Consider the following 16985-nt stretch of genomic DNA (forward strand, 5'->3'; position numbering starts at 1 on the left):
CACTTCTCTTTTCTGTGACTTCTCTCTTAGCTTGGCTTTTTTATACCAAGGGGCTGGGAAATAATTTTGACTGGGGTCGACTGTTCTGACAGCAGTTGGGATGATCTAAAATCCAGGTTCAAACAGTTTTCTGCACGTAAGCCCGACACGGGTAAAAACACCCTGGTCTTAGGGGAAACTGTCAAGGGAAAATGGCAACCAGAACGCGTGGGTTTTCAGTCCCGTTTCTTAGCGATGTCACTTTGAAACTACATAGCCATAAAGACAGAACCTATCTCACAAGGGAGTTGTGGGGATTACCTGAGATGATGTTTATAAAGCGCTTAGCCCAGCACCTAAAACAGAACAGATGCTTAACGGATGACTGGGGCTGATGTCATTACTACCGCAGTTGTTCCTGCCAAGGTCACTCATTAGCGTGTGAACTTGGACAAGTTCCTCAATCTGAGTCTCAGTTTCCTCATCTCTACATAGGGCACAGTGACAACACCTCCTGAACTTCCTGTGAGTTTAACAGCACTTAAAAAGCACTTCCGGGGAAAGTTCATTGACACAAACTTTCTAGTAAGTGCTGCATCGGTGTTAGCGATGATTACTGTTGTCGATGACGTTATTATTGGAGGCCATATGATCCAATGCGTGTGACAGTTCTTGAAGACCGTAACCTGGTAGACAGGCAGGAGACATTATTCAGATGGCCACAGTCCGGTGGCTGGTGATGCTTTAGATCTCTAGACCCACGGGTCTGCACAAAACATTCAAACACTAAGAATCAATTCAAAGTCTGCACTAAGCACTTACATGTTGAGGGTTGCGGTAAGGCTTTACGAAACGTATAATTTTTTCCCTTACTCCCACACCGTAAAGTAGATATTTATTCCCACCCGAGATGAGAGAAGACCAGGGGTCAAGGACACGTGATAGGAAGGTGAAAACCGAATCGAGTTCACGCCTGGTAACTCCAAAGCGAGGCTCGCGGCCACCCTGCCAGGTCGACTCAGGGTTGGATCATCATACGCCGTGGCACCCAATGGTCATTTGGCACAGTAGGAGTGCCTGAGCAAAACTGATCAACAAAAGCAAAACTATAGACCCAAATAACACATGTAACGATGAAACGGTTATTAGGTGCTTGAAAGGAGGCAACATCAGGTTGGGGCAGGACAGTACAAAGGTGCACTTTGAGGAAGCTCATAGCTTAGCAGGGGCGGGGACGTCTCCTAAGCACCCTTTAGTCTAGCCTGGCAAAGGGCTGTTTGGAAACAAACAATTTAGCTGGTAGGGTGTTGTAAGTGTGACTTTGCATTTCCCGGAATAAAGCGAAATACTTTGTGAGATGCTTCGGCGTTCATAAAAAGAAGGAAAACGTAACGAAATAACAAGTGTTCAAAGAATGATATTTAAAATAAAAACAAGGCAATAAAAAGGTATTTACTGAAACGGCTTTTAGCTTCTGAGCATTCGGGGTCTGGCCCAGACAGAAAACGACTTCAGTGTTCTGCTTATTTGGAGATGACTTATCAGCCACGACACATACAAATTACCGGGATCATGGGTTTTCACAGTTTGCCGAAACGGTCCAGACCAGATAGCGCCTACTAACCACCAAGCCACCATTCTCGCAAAACGTGTGCAGAGAAACTGGCTGTCGCTAAGCGATGAGGAAAAGCCTAATGACGCCTGGTTTACTGTATTCGAGGCGTCTGGCCCTTCTGCCCCACCGGCTGCATCAACAGCACCCAACAGAGCGGCGGCGTTGGGAGACCCGGGCAAGCGGAACAGAAGGCACAGGCGCCTCAGGGGCAGAGCTGGCAGACGTCGTGCTCGGCGGCACAGAAGGGGCTGCTTATCCAGTCAAGCTGCTCGGCCTGTTCCTTCGAACGAAGGGTAACTCACACGATATGTCCTAGCTGGCCAGCCGCTAACGGGGGCAGATCCAGGGGGCGCGGCAACGCACACGCCCTCTGCTTCCTTGTCCAGATCACGGAAACCTACGCTGCTGTGTCCTCAGGCCAAGAAACCAGGCCCCCAGCAGCCGTTCACAGGAGCCCGCTAGAGAGGAGCAGTTATGGGCGCCACCTCCCATCGGCCGGCCAGACCACCGGATCCCAAACCACGGCAGCCGTCTCCACCTGCAGCTGGCTCCGTGACCGCCCCTCTTTTGTCTTGGGTCCTTCCTACGTGTCCCGTGACTCTATCTGCCACGCCTGGCCCACAATCTGTCAAAGTTCTTCTGGGCTCTCCCTGAATCTGGAATGACACCTCTCCTTCGTGCTTCCCTGGCACCGCCCCTGCACCCTGGGTTCCTCTCCGCCCCGCAGCATAATTACCCGGTTAGTCCACTCTCTCTGCAGCCCGATGTAGTTCTTACTTTGTTTTTTCAATGTTTACTTATTTTTTGAGACACAGAGAGAGAGAGACAGAGTGTGAGCAGGGGAGGGGCAGAGAGAGAGAGACACACACACAGAATCCCAAGCAGGCTCCAGGCTCCGAGCTGTCAGCACAGAGCCCAACGCGGGGCTCGAACCCACCAGCTGTGAGATCATGACCCGAGACAAAGTCAGACCCTTAACTGACTGAGCCATCCAGGCGCCCCTAATTTTTTAAAATAAGTTTCCAATATCAAAAATAAAGAATTCTCTTGAAAAACCAGAAAATCTGGCAACCATGAGTCCCACATCAAGGCAGCACGAGCTAGAGCTGAGCTATCAGTTGTCCCTCACGCAGAACATATACGTCCTAGCGCCCCAGTCTCCACCACTCCCTAATGCACACTGAGAACCCTCCCTTCACTTCAGCACCTACCAACCCATTTGAGTTTACCACCAATTATGGTTGGAGGACTTAATGGCAAGATTAACTGATTTCACTGTAGAACTCTAACCCAAAATATGTGCCCAGTACACACTGAATGAATGGAGAAATTCACTAATTAGCTATAACCTCTTAGCTCTTATGATTGTTAGAAGGACTAAAACAATAGGTGTTGAAAATATGTGCAGCTGTAACTTGAGATCGAAATATAAATTGCTTTGGTAGAACACGATTCAGTTCAGGACCCCACTTCTTGAATATCGTGCTATCATATTAACAAAGATCACTAACGAAGAATCTGGTATTTATTTTTCTAATGTTAACAATCCATTAACTCTCTCTGAGAATGACCTTTATTTTTTGTCTTACGAATGACCAGAATGCATGCATTTCAGAGTAATTCGAATAGCCTGGATATTTTTTCCAGAATAAATTAATTTTAGTTTTTTATCCTTTTACGGTTATTTGATTTATTATCCAACATACAGTGCCCGCAATAGGTAACAGTTTTCATCTCATAAAACTGTATTACCATTATGTAATAAGGCTACATTCAACTCATACGTTTTTCCAATATGCAATAAACTGAAATATTTTTTTAAAAAATCAACATTAAAGTAAACTGGCAGGCTTACAATTTATAAAAATCAGCTTTGAAATAAAGCCAGTGCTATGCATACGGCCTTTTTAATGGTGGACCATAATCATAAATGGCTTAGAAATAAGGTCAGTCCCAGATGCCGAGAGAATAAAAACTAGTTAGCAATGTAGGGTACGGCTATTTCCAAGCAGGACAGTGACCCCGGCCTCTGGCCTCCTCCCACCTTAGCCCTCCATTGCCTGACGTTCTGAAAACCATTCTTCCTACATCATACGGTGGGCAGCCTCTTTGTAGCCTAGGAAGCCTCACCAAGGCATGCAGTAATAAGGATATACATATTGTTGTTGGCTGGGAAATGAGAAAGATTTCCCTTTTTCAGATCATGAAATAGTTTCTACTAGAAACTCCACAAGCTTTACAACGTTCTGTTGCCAAACACAATACCTTCAATTCCCCCAAAGTTCAAAAACATTAGGGGCCACTCACTGTCAAGGCTTCTACAATAATTTTTTTTTTTTTTTTTTTTTTTTTTTTTTTTAGGAACTTAACCCAGGACAGGGTTTTTGAAGATGAATTCTTTTGGTTTCTCTGAGTTGTGGACTCTCTCATCTTTGCCTTAGGAAAATCACGGTCAGGGTTCTCGAGAAATGTGGCATACTGTAACTAGGGCACCTCCCCCCACCTCACTGCAATTCATAAATGTTTTTCTGTCTCAAAATGCAAATAGAACAACGGTAGCATGAAGGAGTGTGGGGGCCTCAAAGGCCGACACGGCGTATCTTCAGAGAACTGCGCACAGCCATTTCTAAAACACAGCTGTTTCAATTTTTATTTTAGAAGTCTGGATCGGTTCCAAAGCTTCTCTTTGAAACATTCGAAGGGTTCTTTTCCAGTATAAGTGGCGTCCGTTCTTTTAGATCTCCTCGTGTTAAACCTATCCAAGCCCACTGAAGAGTGGCTCCATAATATTTAATCTCCAGATACACAAGTTCCTTTGTTTTACCTAATTGCTGATGGGTGCCTGTTCTCTTTGTAAAGCCCAGGTTTTAAAACTTCAGTTTAAAAGGTACATATTCTGTGATGTGTGGACTAAAAGATAGCCCGATACTGTTTAAACATCTTACTTTTAAATGTAAACATTTTAGGTGGATGAAATACAATGAATGAACTCACTGCTCAACGTAAATCACGAAAAGAAACTGTGTTCACACTGCTTTACTGTTGTTTCTTCAGTTAGAAAGTTACTCTAAAAAGGCTACGAACGTTTCATAATAATCAGCTGCCATGAGACAAATGTACTTCACTGTTGAACCGCTCCTGGCTCTTATCACATAAGCAGCTGTCTATTTATTTGGAGTGTACATTTATTCAAGGTGGGTATTCTTATTCAACCTGTCATCAACAGAGATAGGGTATGTTGGCCTTTCCCCGAATTTTAAATGCTTGACTTTAAATATTGACTCGGCAGATTTGAAAGGACTTGCTTTCTTCATATGTTCACGGTGCCTGCAGTTTTTTGTGTTTTACTAATTTCTGAGTGATGGAAGTGATCACAGGGGATTGGGCTAAGCTTGGAGATTTAAATACACGACAAAGGAGAATCAAATTCTCTTCATGGGTGTTAGCTGAATATTTCACTTATGTTTCGAAAATTCCCAACATGCCCTCGATTCATGTATTGAGAGCTGTAACTAGTAAATTAAATTAACATATCAAGGACAACATGTGACCCTTACATGTCTCCATTTTTCCATTCATATGTTGTGTGCAGGTAGGTACAAATGAAATCCAGTGATTACCTGAAGTAAAGACATTTCATTTCCTTTTCTTTTCTTTTAAAAAGCTTATATGAGGAGTGTTCCTTACTCAATTTTCCGGATAGGAAAGGTACTTTAAGACTACAATTTCAAGTGCATAAACGTCTTCACATGTCCTTAACTTCAAATTCAAGATGCAGCCTAGTCCAAAGACACTCTCGTCAAGGATGGTAACTTCCATCAATGTCCCAGAAAATACTAACACAATGTCTCAAAGTCAGCACTTACTGTGGAAAAAAATTCTCAAGTCAATAAAGTCACGTGGCCTTGGTAATAGGGTAGATGTTATGGCATTTCATAGATCAGAAAATAAAGAACTTACAGAGCTATGCATTGATGTCAAGGTGTTATTTTCGCAATGAAATGCATTTCTAGGTTTTGTATTATTTTCAGGACAACTCGATAAATATCACCCAAGATAAATTCTTTTTAAGCACCCACATCTCTGTGAATGATGATTAATGCCCAACACGTTCTTCTTCCACAGTGGGACTCCATTCTCACCCCCTTCAAGTTGCCAATCTTTAAATTAGAGACTAAGCAGCGCTTTGCAATAAAATATTTGCAAACTACATGAAAGCAGCACTGGCAAAAACGCCCGAGGTGAACCTGCACAACAGAAAACATACTGAGCAAATCCTGAACTAATGCAACATAATCCTCCCTTTTGCAGAGCAGTACCGGATCATGAAATAACAGCATATTAAAATCTTCCGTTTGCATAAGTCATGTTTAACAATAACTGTTTCCTGTTTATGTGAAGAAACTGTCTTCTAGTAAAGGAAAACCGTCAATGGAGTAGAAAACTACACCTGCATAAATATTTTGAGTTATTTCGGCTCAAGAAATACGGCACAAGGCTTATGGTCGTGTTTGCAGATCGAGCCCTTTGATGAAAATGCAAAAAAAAAAAAAAAAAAAAAGACTCACAAGGATTCGTCACATGTCCGATGAACAGTTTGCTACCATCAAAACGGATCACTGAACGCCGAGCCTCCCAAACTTCATCTTCGAGAGTTGATCAGTAAATTTCTCTGGGACGCAACCCAGACGAGGGCCGCGAGCACTGACCTTCCTCCCTCATCTACGACCTGCTCTGCCCATCACCGTCCTGACAGACGGTCCGAGGTCTGCGAGATTCCGCTTCCACGGAATTTGTTTACGGAGGGCTCGTAAGGGCCGTGAGTGTCCTCTGCCCCGCCCCACGGCGGCGGGGCGGGCAGGCCAGGCCTGCGCCCGCTTCCCCCGGGCAGCGCCGCGTCCACGCAGGGGCGCCGCGTCCACGCAGGGGCGCCGCGTCCACGCAGGGGCGCCGCGTCCACGCAGGGGCGCCGCGTCCACGCAGGGGCGCCCGGGGCACACGCTGCAGCGCCACCTTTCCGGGCCCGGCTTCAGCCTCCCGCAGGTTCATCTACACGCGCGCACACGTCTGCCTCACAAGCCGTTTCCCGTTTCCAAGATCCCTGGATGTTAAAACCCAGTCCCGCCGCTCCCACCGCCGGCGGAGACCCGGAGGCGTTCGCTTTCCCGCGTCCCCCTCGCGGCCGCGACCAAAACTCCAGCATCTGCAGAGCGTCCTCCCTCCTCCCCTGGCTGTCACCCCCGCCCGGGGGTCACCTTCGCCCGGCTCGGTCCGCCCGCTCCCCTCCGCTGCGCCGGAGCAGCCCTCGCCGGCGACCCTCGCCTCAGGCGGCCGCCTCCTCCCCGGCTGCCGAGCCTCGGGGACCCACCCGGGGCGGGGGCGGGGGACCTCCGCGCGGCCCCCGGCGGAGCCGGGCACCTACCTTCCCAGTGACCCGGGAGGCTTCGCCGGCCGCCGCTCCCCGTCGCGCCCTGCAGGTCCAGGCGGGCTTGCAGCCAAAGGGGCGCGCGGAAAGGGCCGGGTGCAGGGTACCCGGCGCGCAGGCGGGTCTGGGGGGGGGGTCCTCTTCGCGCGCGAGCCGGACGCTTCCCTGCGCCGCGGGCTGCGCGCTCTCCGGTAGCCGGGCAACGGCAGCCGCCTCCCGGGCCCCGCCCACCCAGGGCCGGCCCCGCCCACCCAGGGCCGGCCCCGCCCACCCAGGGCCGGCCCCGCCCACCCAGGGCCGGCCCCGCCCACCCAGGGCCGGCCCCGCCCACCCAGGGCCGGCCCCGCCCACCCAGGGCCGGCCCCGCCCACCCAGGGCCGGCCCCGCCCACCCAGGGCCGGCCCCGCCCACCCAGGGCCGGCCCCGCCCACCCAGGGCCGGCCCCGCCCACCCAGGGCCGGCCCCGCCCACCCAGGGCCCCTCCCGTCCCCTCGCCCCGCCTCCGGCGCTGGGCCGCCCCAGCTGCGCTCAACCCCGGCTCCCCTCCCACTGCCGAGCCGAGGTCAGAGGCGCAGAAGGCTTGACCCCTGAGGCTGCGGGAGCTGGCGGATGCGTCCCGCAGGCTAACTGGGGCCGGGGGTGGGGGAGGTGGGGGGAGAGCGGGGCACCGAGACCGGCAAAAGCTTGGCTGTGTGAGGGGAACTGCCTTTGGCGAAGCGAGAGAGCCGCCGTTTGTACTCTGGACGTATTTTCTCAGGACCTTTGTGCCTTTCCCTTGCCTGGTCGCATTCTACCCAGCACCTGCTTCTGCGTAGCAGGAAAGAACCGCCCCCCCTCCCCCCCCCCTCCCCCCCGAAAACGATGTGGCACGTTTGCTCTGGTCGATCAAAATCATGATGACCTGGCTCGTCAATAATCGTCTCATTCATTCATTGATGCATTTTTCCAGCAGATACTCACCCAAGGCGCCCCCTCCCCCACCTTGGCCAGAAACCTCTAAGGATCAGTTAACAAGGTGAATCCTTGTGTATACGCTTGGGTCCCCCTCCTCCACGCCAGCACTAGCCCAATCCAACCGTTAAGGTCACTCCTTAACCTGGAAGCCGCTGGCCATGTGGGGGAGCACAGAGAGCTGGCTCCACGCCTTAACAAAGTATTTTGTGGAAGGTGTTGAAACTTATGCACTTGAGTTTATGCACTTATCAAACGGAGCTAACGGTGCCCAGTTTGCAAATTTGTTGGAAGGAGTAAAAGAATCAGGTACCTAAAAAATACTTTTTCGGCAGTAGAATGCCATAGAAATGTAAGCAGCTATTGTTTCATCTGTCCAGCGGGTAAATAAAAGGGGAAATTTCCTTCAAACACAAGATACATTCATGACTTTGGTAAAAAGAGGCATCCACCGCTTGTCTGTTGGTTTTGTTTTCCTGATACAAGGACACCACTCTTTGGATGGAACCATAGCCTGTGTTTCTTTACGATACCTTAAAGCCCATAGTAGCCCCTCGATAAATGTTTGTTGATGAATAAATGAATGAGTTGTTCTAGTTAATTTCTGATAGTACGTCTTGAGACCTTGAGCACACCATAGTGCTAGGCCAGGTGCTTGTGAAAAGTACATTCAAAAGCATTCCCAAGGGTCACACCTCAAGATGACCTACTTCAAATCTAACCCAGTCTGAATACAGACCCCAACATCGACTTTGTAAATAACTTACAAATGATATGCACCATCATATTTGAACCTCACGGCAAGACTTCCATCCTTAGATGGAGAGGTGGTTTCACACCATCCACAGTGAGTTCAATTTGCTCTTCGATGAAAGGAGGGGGGGGGTAGGCTTTGCAGCGACTTTTCAATCCACTCAGTCCTTCCAGCACAAACCACTCTCTGTGAGAGGAGTTCTGATAAGTGCAGCTTTCTGCATCTTCCTAAACGTCCCCGGGCTCCGGCAGCCCTAGCCTAGCATCATGTGCTGCTGCTCAGGGAAGTTTCACGCAGAGGAGTCTGCCATATTTATCGGGAGATAGGAAGAGAGCCTCGCAGCCCATCTGTGCCGTGGCCTGGCACAACTACACGACTGCACTCCTGTGCGTGTTATACCGAAGTCGCCTGTTTGATTGCGCTCCTTTCCCTACCTGGACTTCAATCACCGGAGGGCACGTGTTACTTCCTTAACGTCCCCGGGTCTGGCACCTAGAGCACTCAGCGTCTTGGTGAAGCTGAATTGTTGCCTCTTCCTTTGTGAGGTCTCACACAGTCACCCTTTCTTCCTCTAAAAAGAGGAAGGGAAAACCCTTTGTCCCACTAACTCCACCAAGGTACAGGCCCTCCCCACCTTGCCCCGGGACATTGCCGCAGTCAACCTTTCTCTCCGCTGGTCTGTCCAGCGAGCGGTCTGCTTCCTCCCGCCTTTCATCACTGGCAGCGTCTAATTAAAAGGTTTACGAGAGGCTCCTCATTGTTAAGACCGGCTTTCCGGCTCCTTAAATTAGCATTCAAAGATTGCCGTGTTTGGGGCTCTGCCCACATTTTCAGCCTTATCTTTCTCTCCTCTAGACCACACACTTTCTGTTCTGGCCAAACTGGTCGGCTCGCTTGCCTCAAATGTGCCCCGAACTTCCCCTTCTCTTCCTCTTAATACTCACCGATTCCCCTTTACTGCTCTGACTCCTCACTTACTTACACCTGACTTCTATTTCAGAACCAGCTGGAAAGCCACAGCTCTCCCGAGTCTATCCAAGATTCGTGGGCTTCCTACAATGATAGCACTTGAATCCAAGTGGGACTGACTTAGCTTTCTGCCTTAAGGAGTTAAAAATGCTTACAAAGAAGGGGTGTATTTTGTTCAAACTTGTATCTCTGATAATATCAAACATCCAAGCAAATGTTCAATAAATGTTTTCTCAGTGGAATTTAATCTGCCAACTTGAGAACTACCTCTGTGACTTCAGCTAAAAGCTCTTTTGTTCTCTGGCCTCCTTTTGTACTTAGAGACAGTAAGACATTATTTAGCCCATTCATTCTTGCATCATTTTATGTGTGTATGATTGATCTGCCCGGTTAGCCTATTAGTTCACAATAGAGAGAGACATTATTTTTGACATGCATTGGCCTTGGCATCAGATTATCTGGTCTTGGATGCCAATTTGCCATCCACTATTGCATATCCTGGGAAAAGGAGCTTAGCCTCCTTAAATTTCCTTTTTTTTTTTTCTCATCTGTAAAATTTGTCTCATCGTTGGTTGCTCAATAAAACAAGGCATTTAAAGCACTCAGCTCCATGCCTGGCACAGAGTAAATGCTCACTAAATGGCAGCCATTATTACGATGGCAGGATATCTATTGTAGGGCATCCAAAGCCTAGCAGCAGTAAATAAATGGTAATTGAAATGATATTTGACAGTGGGGGCAAAGAGCACTGGAATTCTGCACTCTAGCTATTGCACGCATCTTATCCTTAAAGAAGAGGCTGGTTGGGGCGCCTGGGTGGCTCAGTCGGTTAAGCGTCCGACTTCGGCTCAGGTCACGATCTCGCGGTCCGTGAGTTGGAGCCCCGCATCAGGCTCTGGGCTGATGGTTCAGAGCCTGGAGCCTGCTTCCGATTCTGTGTCTCCCTCTCTCTCTGCCCCTCCCCCGTTCATGTTTTGTCTCTCTCTGTCTCAAAAATAAATAAACGTTAAAAAAAAAAAAAAGAGGCTGGTTAAGTTCAGTAAAGACTGCCCACTTTACCACCCTCATTCAGATGCTGGAAGACAAGAGGCTATTCCCCCCCCCCCCCTTAAACTAGTGAAGTAACAAACTTAAAAAAAAAAAAAATTAGTTTTAGTGACCAGCCAGCTCACTAAAAGCAAAGTTCAAGGAAAATTGTTTGACTTCCTAGTAATTTCTAGCGTAAACCACTAGTCCTTGGGAAAAGGCAACAGAATGCAGGCCACATGAAGGTACTGAATTTTGTCTGTCAGTGGAATTTAATTTACAGTGCCTGGCACATAGTAGGTACTCATTAACATTTGTTGAATGAGTTAACAAGTGGGAGTGACGATCTCAAAGATGAATAAAGTTTGTCAAATATAGTTAAGAAAATGAGGGAAAAAATAACCAAGATGCAGCTACTTAAGTAATTCGCAACACCCATTGCCGCCAATCCTGGATGATCAGTGCCGGGTTGGGGCCAGACATGCTGTGACTTGCTCAAGGTCACACACCAAGTTCATAATAAAGCCGGAGTCAGAACCCAGGCCCCCTGAGTCTTAACATAATGTTCACCATACCACTACATAAGCCAATATACGTGCAAAGGCCAACGAGGTTATTTAGAGCAAAGCTGTTATGAGTGAATAGCAGTTGCAGTGATCTTTGTGAGTTTACGACATCCGCCATTGGCTAGACTTGTCATGTGTTTAATGAGAAAAGAAATGGCCCCGGACTCTCCTCCTCTCTTTCCTGATAAATGTGGCAGGCTCCTCCGCATGTGGCTGAATGAAAGACCGGGCTTCCTGGGAACAGCCCAAGAATGGGGACATTTAGCAGGATGCAGAAAGCTGTACTTATCAGTACGCCTCTCGCAGAGGGTGGTTTATGGTGGAAGGAATGGTTTGATAAAGTTGCTGGAAAGCCCCACCTGCCCATCTCCGCTCTCCCTCCCTCTTTTCATCAAAGAGCAAACTGAACTCACCCTGGATGCTGTGAAACCACCTGTCAGTCTAAGGATGGGAGACTCGGTAACTTCTCAGTGGTGATTTCAGCCAGTGGGTGGGTTTGAGGAACAATTCAGGGGCCAACGCTGAACGGCGAGGGACAGTAGAGGGGAAATTAAGCACCGCCACCGGGGAGCCTCCCCTGCCCTCCTTTTCAGGGCCAGTTTTCTAAATTGGGCTGACAAAATGATAAAGCATCATCCTCTCAAGGGGGCACCAAATTATTAATTTTTCCAGGGCGACTTGGACTGTCTCTGCCATCACAGAGAAGAGAGTCTGACCAAGCCGGTGGCAGATGTCTGAGTTCTGTCTAGTGAAGCAGAGGAAGAATGGTTTATGTCTTGACATCCTTTATAGCTATAGATTCTAGGCTAACCGATGGAAAGCTCTATCAAAAATTTCTAATAGCTCTTATAAATCAAAAGAGGGGCGCCTGGGTGGCTCAGTTGGTTGAGCGTCCGACTTCGGCTCAGGTCATGATCTCACGGTCTGTGAGTTCAAGCCCCGCGTCGGGCTCTGTGCTGACAGCTCAGAGCTGGAGCCTGCTTCCGATTCTGTGTCTCCCTCTCTCTCTTCCCCTCCCCTGTTCATGCTCTGTCTCTCTCTGTCTCCAAAATAAATAAAAACATTTAAAAATAAAATAAAATAAAATAAAATATATCAAAAGAAAGTAAACTACAGAACCTGTTTTTTGGGCAAAATCAAGTTGGCTCTATATAATTCTTGTGATGGAAACAATTAACGGTCTAGTCCTAGAACAAAAGAACCCAAGGTCTGAAATCAGATACACTCAAGTGCTGCCACTTAATTAGCCTTGTGATCTCGCACATGTTGTCTATGAGTCTCTCTGAGACTCACTTTCCTCATCTGTACCATGAAGGAGACAATTATAAAATTAAATGAGAGAGTGAAAAACATTGTGAGAGTGCCTGGCACACAAGTCCTCAATACGTATCAGTGAAATAATTAATAATTAGTGAATTAAGAAATATTAGTGACTGTTATGGAATAATAATCTGCAAAGCTTTATATGAAAACTTTAGGAGGATGAGAAGACTTGGGGATGGTATTTGGCCTTAAGAGCAGTATCTACGTTCAAGCTTTATAGTCAATCAATAAGTTGAATTTATTCGCAAGAAATGTTTTTTTCTCAAGGGAAAAAAGGAACAGAAAAAATTAAAGGAAACTTGTTCAAGGATTCTTAATGTAATCAAATGTGGCATGGAACACAGATCATGTACAAGCCATATGAAATTTGCAAAGTAAAATCTCACAAAAATCCCACCGGGAATCTCCCTCAACGAATAACGACATTTCATTCACTATTAAACTTTTCAGGGACATCGTCTCAGAAAATATGAATTCCTGGAAAACACATAGAGATTTATTTATATGAGGCCCCACTTGTATATGCACACATACACAGGCCGACTCACACAAATATATAGAATTGCACATTGAGCCGAGACTTCGACTTTTGGTAAAAATTATTTTAGGGGCACCTGGGGGCCTTAGGAGGTTACATGTCTGACTCTTGATCTCGCTCAGGTCGTGATCTTACGGTGGTGAGATTGAGCCCTGTGTCAGGCTCTTTGCTGGGCATGGAGATTCTCTCTCTTAAGATTCTCTCTCTCCCTGTCCCTCTGCCCCTCCCCTGCCTGCGTGTGCTTGCTCTCTCTCTCTCTCTCTCAAAAAAAAAAAAAAAAATCATCTTAAACATTATGGTCCAGCATGTGTTCAGACTGCTTAGAAATACAGAAGCAAAAGGAACAGGTAGAACATAACCAGACTAATCCAGCTAACTGACATCTATTGAGGAAACAAAAATATATACTCCATTAGGAAGTGGCTATCTTACTCTTTATCTTTCAGACTAACATTGTTCTCTGTTCAGCTACATAGTGCATTGAATTTGTTGTGCAGTTGTTAGAAAATAGACTCTTTCTTAGTCTGAAAGTAAGAAATAGAGAGAACACTGGATTAGGACTTGAAAAACCAGCCATGTGACCTTGGTTAGGAGAGTCAAGTTAACTTTTCTCTAATCTCAGTCTGCTCATCTGCAAAATGGCTATAAAAATTCCTCCGGCTTATTTCACAACGAGATAGTCAACTCCCTCATTTAACACAGGAGAAAAACAAGTAGTGAAGTGACTCTCTTAAGGTCACATAGCGAATCAGGACTAGAAAAGTCTTTTGAAGACTTGGTCCTTCTACAGTAACAACGCTGCCATTGAAGCAATAGATAGGAGAGTGCTTTGAAAAAAATGCAATACAAGGGTGTCCTTCATGGAAGTATTATGGATCAGGGCTACTTAAGTCACGACTGAGATCATCATGTGGCAATTAATTAAGAAATGCCTTTCGACGTCGTACCTGTACCTCAGCAATAGCCATCTTCCTTTTAAAATCAAATACAATCTGTTTCATTTCTCAACCAGGACCCAAGAAGTAAACAATTAACTGAATTAATTCAGAAACTGAAGTGGATTTTCAAGGACTTGACTTGCCCAAGCTAGTTTTCTACAAAGCCGAAATTAATCAGATAATTGCTGATTCTCCCTTTTGTTTAGTGCTGAGGAGTGTTTGTATCTGTTAAAATGAGCCTGGTAGCAGTAGAAGCAATCATTTAAGAAATTTTATAAATCCCAAATGTAAACTAAATGATCAAGTTCCTCAGCGTGTTATTTCTTCAGGCATCTTCTCCACTGGTTACTTTAAAAGCTTAATTTTCTTTATTGGAATGTGAACATGAATACTGCTTTTGTGATTTAAAGAGGATTTTTTTCAGCAAACAATTGAAAGAATCGACCTAAACTGATACCCCAGGATATTTTGAACTGGCTTTGTTACACTGTCAGAACAAAAATTTAAATGCCTCTCCTGGCGTCGTGACTAAAAAACAACAGTTAAATCTCTTAGATTAAATTCTTACCGACACATCTCTAAAATATAGTCAGCTTAGTATGGTTTTAAATAATATCCTCTTAACAGTGATCACAGTTTTAAAATTAAACAAACAGTGCTAATTACCCTCCTTCTAATATCTGGAGGAAAGTTTAGAAAGTAATTAAATTAATTGGCTCTGAAAAATTAATTACATATGAAATGAGGCTCATTAGACCTTTCCTGTTTCATCAGAATTTCAAACTAAAGGATAACTAATCTTATCACTTATAATTTCTTTGTGGTTCAGCTAGCATAAAATATGCCATTGTGATGATAATTATTTTACCCAAATAAAGACTAGAACACTAAAGTGAACTAATGTGAACACAGACTCTTTTGCACTGTATTAAAATCTTGCCTCTCCATGTAAAGAGTTCTCTGTATGTGTGCTAGTTGTGTGTGTGTGTGTGTGTGTGTGTGTGTGTGTGATCACTGAACTGACAAAAAACAACAGTTAACTTTCAAATTTGGCACCCACTGCAAGATATATTTTGGTTTTGCCAAGTGGAGTATAAACCCAAGTGAGAATTTGACTAAAACCTGTGTGGAGCATGGCAACTGTTGATTACTCAGATAGTTTTCATAAACAGTTGGCAACTTTTAACTGGCAACAGCTGTCACTATAAATTTAAAGTAAATGTTAATTTAGGAATACCAACGGCGGGAATGTTTCTGTAAACAAGGCTTGTGCTATTTCCAAAGGTTACAGAAAATCACTAGAGGATTTTTTTAACAAAACTTGGCACAACTTTACCCTCTCTGGTTTAAACATCCTTCAGTTTTACACCTAAAAGGCTTTAATCGTACTCGAATGCCTTTTCGGCGATTCCCTTGAGGATGCAAACTGCGTAAGGAAATGTAGTTGATGGGTTTACGTCTGGGAGGTGAGAGAATAAATAAACTAAGGAACAGTATTGCCAAAGGTGCACTATACTCTTTTATGTAAGAAAATAAGGAAAGCCTCGGGGCGTCTAGGAAAGTTCTCCGGCCTGTTTACTAAATAAAGTAACCTGTAAACACTCAACGCAATTACAGCTTACAGATCTCAGGCTCTGAAGGCGGGTTGTATGCTAAAGTTAGCGCTCTGTTTTCTCCTGTTTGAACAACTCATTTCCAAGTGCAGTTTGCATGACCCATTGCCAACCCTTTTGTATCACCTCTAAAAACGGCATGGAGAATCATAGTTACTCTGATACACCCAGGAAACACAATGTGGTATTCAAGCAGAGAAATGCCCGCTTCTAATTGACTGAAGCCGTCGTTTCCTTAGAGCACACAGGAAAAGTGAAGTGAAAGCTACGACAAAACATAAAATTTGTACCTGCAAACGTGCTGAACTCTTTCCAGGACTCACCCTTTCGGCAACTCAGTTTCTCCGCGGCAGCGTTTCTGTGCCAAGTGCTGCTACCTTCCCAAAAATGTATGTCAGCACAAGCCCGGACGAAACTTCAAATCCAGGAAAATAAAATTAACCATGCAGATCAAAGGCAGACGAGCAGGGAGATGAAATGCCGTAATCTGATCGGCGATCAGTTGCAGAACTTCAAAGGCAGGGCTAAGTTTATATATATGCATGGATATCGAGAAAGTTCCCTTTCCGCAGGTAGTTGCCCTCCCCTCCTCGTCCACAAATTCTTTTGTTTAACACGGATCACGTTGTTTTCCTCTCTCTCTCTCTCTCTCTCTTTTTTTCCCCCCTTCCCCTTTGCAACCAGGCGATACCCGTGGCTCTCCCAAGCTTGAGCTGAGTGGCTGGATCCGTAGCCTTTTCGGTTCCCAAGCCGTGTTGTGGATTGTGTGTTGGAGGCTTTGCCTAGTGCCAGCGGGTTCTGCTTGATCCCTTTCATCTCGCTGAACTGCAGATCCCATGACATCATTCAGCGCCGTGGGACTGGCAGGAGAGCTATAATTCAGCCTGTGGGGGAGCAGAGCTCCGGAGCAGCCAGAGTCTGCCTGATTTCCAATCACGTTAGGCTAGTGTGCCTCACGCAGCACAGTTTCTGTTATCTGTTTCCCAGTTGGAAAGGACAGCGATCGCGGGAGTGTGATAAGATCCCTGATCCATCTGGGTTCCAAAGGACTGCATTTAATTGCCTCTTCGTTGATAAGAATCACAATTTTTTCACAAAGCCTGGGTGTCAAATATTCAGAGTAGTTAAATAGCACTCTAAGACCATTGCAGACAACCCCCAGGGGCTCTGCTGCAAGGAGAGGGGAACATTTTAAAAATGTCGTCTTTGTCTGAAGCGTGACCCATCTTTAAGGACTTAAAGCAAACTGTCTTTTCCTGGAAACTTAAATTAGTAGAGGTCGAACACC

At 46.1% G+C, this 16985-nt stretch overlaps 1 protein-coding gene across 6 annotated transcripts in view; it reads right to left on the reverse strand.

Moving 5' to 3' along the window:
- TNFRSF19 (TNF receptor superfamily member 19) overlaps positions 1 to 16551 on the reverse strand; it is a 93599-nt gene extending 77048 nt beyond the window's left edge. For 2 of the 6 annotated variants that reach the window (XM_019447974.2, XM_019447972.2), the window contains exon 1: positions 6163 to 6482. The gene's annotated coding sequence lies outside the window, so the exon portion shown is untranslated. Of the gene's footprint in view, positions 1 to 6162; positions 6483 to 7016; positions 7237 to 15987 lie in introns of those variants that run through there. The other 4 variants (XM_019447971.2, XM_019447970.2, XM_053900932.1 and 1 more) reach the window with 4 other exon arrangements.
- Between the last annotated feature and the right edge of the window lie 434 nt (positions 16552 to 16985).

This window comes from Panthera pardus, unplaced genomic scaffold (assembly GCF_024362965.1).
Source record: "Panthera pardus isolate Hobbes unplaced genomic scaffold, ASM2436296v1 HiC_scaffold_1, whole genome shotgun sequence".
Taxonomy (NCBI): domain Eukaryota; kingdom Metazoa; phylum Chordata; class Mammalia; order Carnivora; family Felidae; genus Panthera; species Panthera pardus.